Here is a 12542-nt window from a genome sequence, read left to right on the forward strand (position 1 = left end):
ACGAGGCAGTCGTTAGCTCGCCAACCTAACGAAAAAACCGAAAGAAAGAGAAAAAGGAAAACAACCCTGAGGCGAACATTTAAATAAAATAACGACAAAACCTGACTGTGTACAGAAATCAGTGGTTGCCAAATTTCCATCATTCATCTCATGGCATATATCTTTTATTAATTATGGATGATGAGCCTTTGTAGTAAGTGGAAAGGTATTTTCTTTTTCTTGTATTGTGTGTATGAAGTGGGTGTGACTTGTTTATCTGCCAGTTTGATCAACATAATGTTAATTCAACTCCTCTGAGCTAAGTGAATGAGCTCATGAAATTATAATATCTAAAGTTTACCTTTAGTTACAGGAACTAGAATAATTTTTAGGTATACGATAATTCAAGCTTTTGCAGTAATGCAAATCATATATCAAAAAAGGAAAGAAACAGATAGAAAATCAGACTGACATTAGCGCAAGTTCTTGATAGCGTGAACACCAATAAATGCCAAAAAATTAGGTTAATTATCGTAACATAAATCAGAAAGATCTGGATGTGTAAGATTAACCATTATTAATGCAGTGAATCTTGACATTAAATTAGTATTTACTTGAAAAGTTAAAATACTGATGATAGAGTGACCATGTTGAGCCTGACAGAATAATTTCTTTTCCGATGATAATAAAAAGACATATTTCTCCATCCAATTTTCATGCCAGGTTCAAAATAAATTCCAAAACAGGAATAAAAAAAAGGCTTTAAAATCTCATCATTCGATTTGTTAGCTTGTAAAAACCTACAAAATATTTTGTCTTCACACACACACACAGCTTTTTCTATCGGTCCTTTTTCCTGGCTACTTCTCTCAAGCAAAATCGCGCTACGTGATTTCCCAAACATGCTAAGTAATGTTATGTTCTAATTCTAGCTGGCACCTGTATCTGTTTCCTCCTTATGTAGGTGGTTAAATCCCCTTAATTTCTATCTTGAAGTGCCTTTCCCCTGTCCAGATATACTTTTGCATTCCCTAATCACCTGATAAAATAATCACAAAGGAAAGAATGGCCAATATATATATATATATATATATATATATATATATATATATATATATATATATATATATATATATATATATATATATATATATATATATATATAGAAATCATCAACACACAATCACGTGTGGAACAGAAATAAATTTCTGACTCACGTCGGGATCGAACCCAGGTCTCTCAGGTGGAAAGCAAGGGCGTTATCCACTGGGCCACACAAGTCTAAAAGAAGTTGGAACCTGAGAGCAACTGCACCCAAGGAATTACCTGGGCAAGCTAACTGCTTGCATACCAGCGAGTTTTCCCCAACTTCCTGACTCAGCAATGACCCAATAGACAACATTTCATTCGAATTATCCCTTCTGAGTGAATAAGATAGAAATCAACACACAATCACGTGTGGAACAGAAATAAATTTCTGACTCACGTCGGGATCGAACCCAGGTCTCTCAGGTGGAAAGCAAGGGCGTTATCCACTGGGCCACACAAGTCTAAAAGAAGTTGGAACCTGAGAGCAACTGCACCCAAGGAATTACCTGGGCAAGCTAACTGCTTGCATACCAGCGAGTTTTCCCCAACTTCCCGACTCAGCAATGACCCAATAGACAACATTTCATTCGAATTATCCCTTCTGAGTGAATAAGATAGAAATCATCAACACACAATCACGTGTGGAACAGAAATAAATTTCTGACTCACGTTGGGATCAAACCCAGGTCTCTCAGGTTCCAACTTCTTTTAGACTTGTATATATATATATATATATATATATATATATATATATATATATATATATATATATATATATATATATATATATATATATATATATATATTTTACAATTTGGGCTGGTGTTTAATGATGGGCAAGGATGTTGGGGAGTGTGATCCTGTCAATTTTCTGATTGCTACCTGTTAATTTATTAGCCACCTCGGGTATATATGAAAAACATTAGGAATAATAAAGTTATATATTTCATATTTTTTTAGCTTAGCATTTTTTTAGATATTCTGGGCAAAGGTAAATGAAAACAGTGCCTATGTATTCAGCGAGTCAGTGCTGACGAAGGCCCGTCGTCAGTCTGGTTTTCCCATGGAGTCAAAGGGCATCGTACCTTGGGTGATGTTCTGGCCATGTCACCGGAAGTTGTCAAGTTCTGGTAGACCGTTCATTTGCAAGTTCGCTCTTCATGGGTGTGCCGTAGGAAGTGTGAATTATCCATTTTGAATACAGGCTAGACATTCAGGGCTTGATTCCCTTGTCACAAGATCCGCTTTCTTGGAAGACTTTGTGTAATGCCTGAGAGATGAGCTGATGCTTTGTTTTTCAAAAACTGGAATGGGTTTCAATAACTTTGTTTAACATACACTGTTACCATGCTTTGAATATCTTTTTCCCCAATTATTTTTATTTGCTATGACTTTGATTTTTACTGGATTTTCCTGAATTTTGATTTTGTCTGTTTTATTATGTGTGGTTAGGGTTAGTAACGTGGGAGATATCCCACATTTACTGTATTTTTCTCTGTGCCTATTTTTTTTTCCCTTTGGTTTCCTCAGATGTATTGAAATAGAGGTCAAATAAAAGGAGGGGAATGTGACTTATCATGACTTCAGTCATGTTTGACTTATTTTGACTCCTGTGTTGTAGAGACTCATTTGGTGGAAGTTGTCAGCACCATGTTATATCTTACTTGGTTATTTTTTTTGTTGGGGTTTCCAATTCTGGGATGTAGATATTCCCATTTCATTTCTATTTGATTCCAAACCATTTGCCATGTTAGACTACTGAATAAATTATATTTTTGTATACATGTTTTTGCTGGTCTTCCTTGGTTCAGTTAGTGACTTTAATATATATATATATATATATATATATATATATATATATATATATATATATATATATATATATATATATATATATATATATATATATATATATATATATAGAGAGAGAGAGAGAGAGAGAGAGAGAGAAGGGTTTATCGAGAGAGAGAGAGGAGCTGAGCATGTGAGCTGTATGAGAGAGAGAGAGAAAATGTACTAGCTCAGAGACACGCTGGCCAATGTTACCGTGATTTCTTTTGAGATATAAGTTAATTAAGTTACTGACCTTATAACAGATGTGGTAAGAGGTTATGACCTTATTTGTAATATATATATATATATATATATATATATATATATATATATATATATATATATATATATATATATATATATATATATATATATAATGTTACATCTAGGAGTGGCTAAGTAAGGGGCTCACCCAGTTTATCTCATGCGCAACTAAAATTCCGCCGCTAACCAACTGCAAGAGAAAATGAACATGCTTACTGGGACAGGATTAAAATGCAGGGTATTAATCTATAACTATATTTACATTTACAGTTGAATAAGTGAAGTGGATAGATTGATGGCACAGTATATCAATAGTTAATTCACTTCACAAACAAATGTTGGATTCTTCATGTAGAACAGTGCTCTTGCTTGGAAACAGTGGAACATGCAACACGTAAGACAGTTAACTCCTCTCTGCAATTGAGAGAAACAATACACGGTCACTCCAGCGTCAATTATGCACAGCCAAAAGAATTAATTTTCTATAAGGCTGAAGTCTTAAGGAGGAGCTTTAATTCATGAATAAATGCTTATGGAATTCAGTTTGCAAAGGCATAAATCACTAAAATTGGCAGATGTAGGAAATTTACAAGAAAAAGGGACTTCAGCAAGAGACAAAAAATTACAGAAAATAGGCTGGTTGGAACCTCTACCAGGCACATATATATATACTGTATATATATTTATATATATATATATATATATATATATATCTATATATATATATATATATATATATATATATATATATATATATATATATATATATATATATATATATATATATATATATATATATATATATATATAGAAATCATCAACACACAATCACAAGTGGAACAGAAATAAATTTCTGACTCACGTCAGGATCAGACCAGACTCTCTCAGGTGGAAAGCAAGGGCGTTATCCACTGTGTGGCCCAGTGGATAACGCCCTTGCTTTCCACCTGAGAGACCTGGGTTCGATCCCGACGTGAGTCAGAAATTTATATATATATATATATATATATATATATATATATATATATATATATATATATATATATATATATATATATATATATATATATATATATATATATATTTACAATTTGTCCCGTTGTTTAATGATGGGCAAGGATGTTGAGGAGTGTCATCCTATCAATTTTCTTATTGCTACCAGTTAATTTATTAGCCACTTCATTTCTTGGATTTTACTGGATCTAATACCTAACAAAGTGCTTAGAGTTCGTAATGCGGGATGATCCCCAAAATTTTTATTTATAATACCAAGGAAACTAAACTGACTCATGGGGTAATGTGTTTAATTTTAGAATTACTGTGTATATTCGGTCATAGTGTGATGAAACGAAAGAGATGCTTCAAGGTGGTACTTTGGACGGTCGCACAGTTGCAAAACCATTGCAGTCAGCAGATAGTTCGATTGCTTCAGCTGTTTTGGCTCGATGAACACACAATATTGTCGCTGATATGTGAGGCAACCGACCGAGTTGGTATGCGAGTACGTAAGTTCGTGCATTAGAAAAATGGAGATTGTGTCTAATTGTGCCCAAAAGTTAGGTCTGGTTGATTATTAACTTAGCGAGAGCGATATTGTCCAGATGTGGCTTTGTGTGTTTCCAATCTCTTAGACACCGGCAGTTAAAGTAAATCCAGACTTCTCTTTTTTTTTCTGTGTGGACTGTGAACTTGTGAATTTACCATATCCAATACACTTATGATTTTGTGGGGAGAATTGGACATAGTCATTTATGTCACTTTAATATTCTATTTTATTGTGTTCTGATTTGACATTTTTTAACCATGCATTTTAGACTTTCATTATTATATCACATGCTTGTATACTGTATTTGTGGGAGATTACTATTTGTTTGAGTTTCAACAGATGTCTGTGGGATTGCTGTGGTTATAGAGAAAGGACACTGCAATCTTTGCAGTTTAGTGGTTATTTCCTGTGGTTGACTTTAAGACTAGATGTATAATGTCTAAGATGGAGTGTGTGGGAGTTTTGAGTGTAAAGGCTTTTAAGCCAGAGTAAGATTAAATCTTGAATTAGACTATTTTTGACTTGTTAATTTATTTATTATGCATTTTAATCTTTTCTTTGTTAATTCATTACTTGTTGGGTTTGTTTGATAATAAATCTATCTATGTAGGAAAGATTGTGTTTCCTTAGAGTATCCGTTTTGAGGATGGTGTTGGAGAGAGAGAGAGAGAGATGAGCGGGTTGAATGCTGAATACCAGAGAGAGAGAGAGAGGGAGAGAGTTGCGGGTTTCCACGCTTCTGAGATAGATCGCAAAACACATTACGTAGTATTTCGAAAGGAATGTTGAATCTGTCGGTGTAACAGATTATATTGGTGGCAGCGGTGTTGGCTTTTTATTGGTGGCAGCGGTAGTCGTTAGAAGTTTAAATGATAGCAGCGATGTTTGGGGTTAAGATAGTGAAAGAGGGACAGGAGAAATAGGCTAATTGATAACACTGCGCCTGAGGCACTCGCTGATAGTGATAGCCGTAAGGCACAATCTGAGAGCAGTGTCGAAATCTTAAGCGATGGGATAACTACATGTCAGAATTACGCGTCGATACGTTGAATTTTTTTTTTCTATTTAAGTATTCGGGAGTGATGAATTGTGAAAATAGGTCTGGGTGATATGTAGAGTAGTTTGGGGTTAAGAAAACACCCAGATAAGTGTGAATAGTGGCGATTGTGAGTTAATTAAGTGAAATGGTGAGCTTGCAATTTCTAAGCGAAGATAACACCTTCCATTTTTTTTTCAAGTTGGCGGCCTCCCATTCTTGCTAGTTGCGCAGGGCTCCGTTTTCTGTTTAGCAGTCACGAGTCATAAGGCAAGTTCTTCCATTTTCTTTTTTTTGGGGATTGTTTTCTTTTCGTCCCTCTTATTTGGTTTTCTTTCATGTTATTACACTCAGGGCGTGTGATTATTCACAAAATGCCTGACTCAGACGCAAGTACGTCACAATCAATTGTGTGCCATAAGCTGACGAACTTCAATGCAGGCATTACAAATTTTAAAGGGTTAGTTGACGGGAAGTTGACTCAAAATGTGGAAACATTCATTGAATCAGTAAATAATTATCTGAATTCTAAGAAAATTGCGGATGGCGCTGAAGCTTTAACAGAAGCAAAAGTTTTCTTAGACTTAGACAAAGGGGATATTGGAGAACGTGCACGCAGTTTCGGGTTCAGAAAGTGTAAATCTTGGAAAGACCTTCGGGAATTTTTACGTGCATCTTATGGCGGGATCGACCGAGAATGCGTTGTTCGGAATTTACGAGCGCTTATCAGAACTAGGAAAGGTAATGATTCATTAATCACGTACAGTGCTCGCTTATTTGATGCAGTAGGTGAGATAAAGAAATCTATGAAAAACTCTCCATGGGTAAATGGAAATAATATCTCCTTAGATAATTTTGAAAAATTGTTACACTTCGCCTGCCTTTTGACGACGGTTCTGGATGTGGTTGTAGATGGTTTTGATAAAAGAATTGATCAGAATACAGATGAATCCTTTTTGTTTGCTCAGATTAACAAAAATTTATCAAAATGTCCGACGCTGGACAGTAGTTTTGTGAAGGGAGGTGCTAAAATTTCAGCAGCGGTTTCGAAACCACAGAATACTCGTACTTCACATCTAGGAAATGATGCAGGAGTGAAAGCATGTGCGCGAGTGGAGTCGAAGAAAACTCCAGAGAGATCAGTCACAACGATTCGTTGTTTTAACTGTGATAAGGTGGGACATAGTAAGTCGAATTGCAGAGTGAGATATTGTTCAGCTTGCCAATCTTCCGACCATGGGTGGAAATTTTGCCCAGCCACAAAGAATAGAAATTATTCAGGGAAAACGCGGAGTGGTTTTACTAGATATGACAGTAGGATTCCTCATGATGCAAGTTCTAGGTACACAAATGAACATCAGAATTTTCACAAGATAAGTTCGAAGACGGACACAGGATAATGAGCAATCAGGTATTAGAGTCACCAGAACATAGGCCGATTGTATGTGGTTTTTCTAATGGCATTGAAATTTCTATCTTCATTGATTCTGGCAGCTCAGTTAACCTGATAGACGCTGATTTTTTTCACTCGAAGTTTCCAGAGTGTAAATTAGTCCCTACTAATGAGACAGTGTGTGATGTACAGGCGAGAAGATTGAATATCTTAGGTTCGTCATCTCTTACGCTTTGTATCGGTGAAAAGATGATAGCAGAACAATTTTTGGTCATAGAAGGATTAGCCTTAGGTGAAATGGTTTTGCTAGGACATCCTTCTTGTATGCGACATAACATCAACATTCTTACTGGAATTCAGGGGGTTACAATAGGTGGGCCAGGTTGTTTTGTTCCATATAGAAACATGGAAAAAAGTTGTGAGAAACCCAAGACGCAGACTGCGACATGTGTAACACACTCATTAGAGAATGAAGACATTCCACAAAAGTCTTTCAAAGGATTTTTGTTAGAAGATATTGAATTGCACCCGCGAGTTCCTACATTGATTAAAGTGTCGATGAAAGAGAAGAATTTGCCTTCTCAAGTGTGCGTTGTTGAGGGAACCCAGAAATTCAAAGACGTTGTAAGTACGGTATCAGTAAATGAAGTTTCAGTCGCAGGCGTAACTGCAGTAGAATTGGTAAGCTATCAAGATTCAGTAAAAAAATATCACAAGGGTACTTATGTAAATGATTTTGAAGAGTTTAAGGAAGAACATAAGATAGTGAGTTTTTGTGGAGACGGTAATATGTTTCCCAACGAGGAACTACAATTCAGAAGTCAAGTCCTTCACGAACATTTGGCTAAAGCTGATTATTCCGAGTATACAGATAAAGTAGAGAAAGGGTTGAAAGAATATTTAGATATTATTGCTTTGAAGGGAGATAAGCTAGGGGTTACAGATGTTTTAGAACATTCAGTCCGCCTAGAGAAAGGTACAAATCCCATATATATTCCAGCGTATCGAATCCCTTTTAAGATTAGAGAAGAAGTAGAAAAAGAAGTTCAGAAGTGGGAGTCGGAAGATATCATTAGGCCCAGTTCCTCGCCTTTTAATTTTCCTTTACTAGTGGTCCCAAAGAAAGACGGTAGCATCAGAGTATGCGTAGACTTTCGTAAATTGAACGAAAAGACATGCCCAGATAGATACCCTGTAGCCTGTTTGCCTGATTTGTTTGTTGAAATCGGTGGCAAGAATATATACTCGTCTATAGATCTCATGCAGGGATTTTTGCAAGTTCCACTTAGCGAGAATAGTCGTAAATTTACAGCATTTTCTATACCAATGGGACATTACATGTTTAATAGGATGCCTTTCGGATTACAAGGGTCCCCAATAACATTTACTAGGCTGGTTAACACAGTACTTCACGGTTTATTAGGAAAGTCGGTATTTGTGTACATGGATGACATTCTCATATGCACAGATACAATCGAAGAACATCTAAAGGTGTTAAAAGAAGTCCTCAAGCGATTACGGTTCGCTGAGTTAAAGGTCAAATTGGCTAAATGTGAGTTTCTGAAGAAAGAAATTGTTTATCTAGGTCATGTTATCTCTAAAGAAGGAGTCAGAGTGAATGATGACAAAGTCAAGGCTATCGTGAATTTTCCAGTTCCTAAAACCAGGAAGCAGATTCGTTCATTCCTAGGTATGTCGGGTTTCTTTTGCCGTTTTGTGCGGAATTTTTCTACAATAGCATCTCCATTGACAGATCTAATAGCAGAAGACGTTAAATTTGTTTGGAGTGACAGTCAGCAATTAGCTTTCGAGAAGCTTAAGAATGCTTTAGTGAACCCACCTGTTTTGAAGTTTCCAGATTTTAGTCAACCGTTCACCTTGGTGACTGACGCGAGTTTGATGCAGAAATTTGATGGAAAATTACATCCAATTGCTTTCTATAGCAGAAAGTTCAAAACGCGTGGTAGTAACGAAAGGCTGATGTCAGTTGTGGACAAGGAGGCCTTTGCAGTCGTCTCTAGCCTTGTTCATTTCAAGATGTTGTTGATGGGAAATAAAGTTGAGATTTTTACAGATCATCAACCGTTGCTAGAGCTTTTCAATAAGCCAAATTTATCGCCCAAGAGAGCACGTTAGTTTTTGACATTGAGAGTTTTTGATGCAAGCCTCAAATACATTGAAGGTAAGCATAATGTGGTTGCAGATGCATTGAGCAGATATTTTCCGGTTCAGGATGAGGGAGTACATACCGAATCCTGTGCGGAAGACGAGAGTGGACATTTGGTGTCTCATGTCTTGGATACTAGTAGTTCTGAGATATCTCATGTAGGGGACAAACACGTTCCTGTAGTGCATACTTCGGAGAGAAATAGTGTGTCGGCAGTCTCGGAAGAGATTGTTATCCGTGATGTTGAGGGAAACGCTGTGTGTTATATTACTGGTGAAAATGTCACTTGGGACATACCTTTGCTCGAAGAAAAGCAAGATGAAGATAAATTATTATCAGATGCTAAGGCATTTCTCAGAGGAGTTTTACCGAAGAAAGGTTATAAGTTGCTTTTTTCTGGACTAGAATTGGAGAATAATTTGTTAGTTAGGAAAGTTAAGTATAACTTATGAAGTAGTCTAAGTATGGGTGAAACTACACAAATCATTGTGCCAGAGAGTCAAGTACCACAAGTTCTAGATATTGTACATTGTAAATTTGGTTCTCCTCATTTAGGTGTTGATAAGACGTATGAAAACGTTAGGTCAAAGTTCTTTTGGAAAAATATGTTTTCCGCAGTAGAGGCCTTTGTGAAGAATTGCTCTATTTGCAATGCGAATAAGCCGGTAACGACGGTGTCGTGTCGTTTGGGTTCATATCCCATACCAAATAGGCCGTTTCAGAGAGTGCATATGGATATTCTGGGTAATTTCTCAGAATCTGCTTATGGGTATAGACATTTATTAATGGTTGTTGATGAGTTGACTCGCTTTCTCGAGATTTTCCCGCTGAAATTCAAGTCAGCTGAGGAAGTAGCTATAGCGTTCTTTAAGGGGATAATTTGTAGATATGGTGTTCCTGAATGTCTGCTCACAGACAATGGTAGGGAATTTATTAATAAGACTTTAGAGGGTCTTGCCAATTTACTGAGAATAAGGAAGGTATCTATAATCCCGTATAGGCCAGAAGCGAACGAGTTATGTGAGAGGACAAATCGGAAAATAATCGGGGCATTGCTCATGACAGTGGGTGGTTCTGATACACATTGGGACAGATCTTTGGATGAAGTTCGATATAGTATCAACACTATGGTGAATGACACAATTAAGATATCTCCAGCAGAAGCTTTGTATGGATACAAGTTGAAAGGACCTTTTGATTTGTTACCAGAGCAAATTAAGGGCAATGTTACGGTTACTTCGTTGATAAATACAGCGAGAGAAAGATTTGCGCGTATTAGTAAAGAACTTGAACTTAGTTCGCGCGCAATGGTAGAGAAGAGTAACGCTAAATTGCAGGGTGTAGCTATTTCCATGGGTGATAGAGTGTTTGTTAAAGTGAATGTTCGGAATGATCTGAATTATAAATTAAGTCCAAAGTTCCATGGACCTTTTGAGATTGTAGAGATTAAAAAAGGGAATAGATTTGTAATAAAGGATGTAAATACTGGTGTGACGAAGTTGACCCATATTTCGAAGGTGAAGAAAGTTGGGATGTAATGGAACATTTGTATATGGTTAGAGGGGTAAATGGGTTGATATTTGTATGCATATGATATTTATTGTTTTTTTTTTTGTCTCGTGTTCATTCTAGATGAAGTAGAGAATAAGAGAACTTTGCCAGTCTCTTTAACTAGATTAATGAAGGAAGTAAGAATAACGTTAGATAGAGTTGATAAGGGGATAGATAAAACGTTAGAATGGATTCCTGACGTTACTCCAGGAAATTCACCTTCTGTAGAGAAAAGGAGACGTAAAAGAGCAGCACCTTTGGTTCTTCTAGGTGTTGGTGTGATTGCTGCGATTGGAGCTATGTCTATTGGAAGTTTAGTCAAAGTAGCAGAAGTTCAAAGAGACCTAATAGCTCAGGGGAAACAGTTAAATCAGTTGCAAGAAAGTAATGAGAAATTGAGAAGTGGTTCTGAAACAATTAGACATTCTTTGAATTAGTTGTCAGTTACAGTAGAAGGTTTGAAAGAAGATCTTGATGTGACAATAGCACTTCTTACGATCCAACATACTCTTCTTAATATTGAGAAAGAAACTGATTCTTTAAGGATAGAAGTGCAAATGCAAATAAAAGCAATTATTGCTGCAGCAGATGGTCGTGTGTATGGTGATGTATTACCTTTAGGATACCTAGAAAATGTTCTAAGGAATTCCACTTATCTACATGGGGCGAAAGTATTGTTCACAGGAGGAGATTTGTATTTATATTATAATGTTTTGAGGGTGAGATTGTCTGATCGGGGATTAATAGTATATGTTCCTGTCAGTACCATGAAACCTTTTCTTAGTTTTGTTATTAGACCTTTTCCGAGTGCTTTTGGAGACTTAGTAGTGACATGGGATGGATTAGAGACCATGTTCATTTTAGGGGATCAGTATCAAGGTTCGGGAGTTGACTATAAGACAGGGTGTACCTTAGTTAGGGAGAAGTATGTGTGTGACAGTAATGTTTTCCAGTTGCGAGTTGTATCTGTGGGTGGTTGTGAATTGTCGTTAGTTCATAGACAGACACCGACAGAATGTGACTTTGTACAGTTTCCACTTGAATACCACATAATCTCCACCAGAACTCTTACTGCCGTATACTGCAAAGAATGTCCTGTTACGACGATGTGCCAGGGTAACAAGTCGACGTCATTCATTCTCCAGGGATCTAAGCTGTTTGATGCTTCATGCCGTGTGGTATCAACAGACTTCCTCGTAATTAGATGTGCTGTGTTCAACAGTTCCGAGAAGATATTCATGCGTCATATGCGTAACGATCATGATGTGGTTCCAGTGCCTACAACAGGGGTACCAATGACTATTCCACCGTTAGAAGAAGATGATCCAATAATGATCGAGTATCAGAAATACATCTTGCCTCCTATATTGATAATCTTAGTGGCTATTCTACTGATAATTCTTATTATGGGGGTAGTAAAGCTTATTTGTGCTTGTAATGCTACATGCAAGGGCTCTAAGAAAACGACCCCAGTGACTTTGGATATAGTTCATGAGAGCAGTACTTAAAACTGCAGTTCAGTAGACATTGCTGATTGAGCATAGAGCTATTTGTTATGTTTTATACGTATGCTTTTACTTTAGTTCGCCATTAAAAGAGCGAGACGCTCTTATGGGGTGGCCGAGCACTATATGGGGTAATGTGTTTGATTTTAGAATTACTGTGTATATTCAGTCATAGTGTG

Source organism: Macrobrachium rosenbergii, chromosome 1 (assembly GCF_040412425.1).
Source record: "Macrobrachium rosenbergii isolate ZJJX-2024 chromosome 1, ASM4041242v1, whole genome shotgun sequence".
NCBI classification, from domain to species: domain Eukaryota; kingdom Metazoa; phylum Arthropoda; class Malacostraca; order Decapoda; family Palaemonidae; genus Macrobrachium; species Macrobrachium rosenbergii.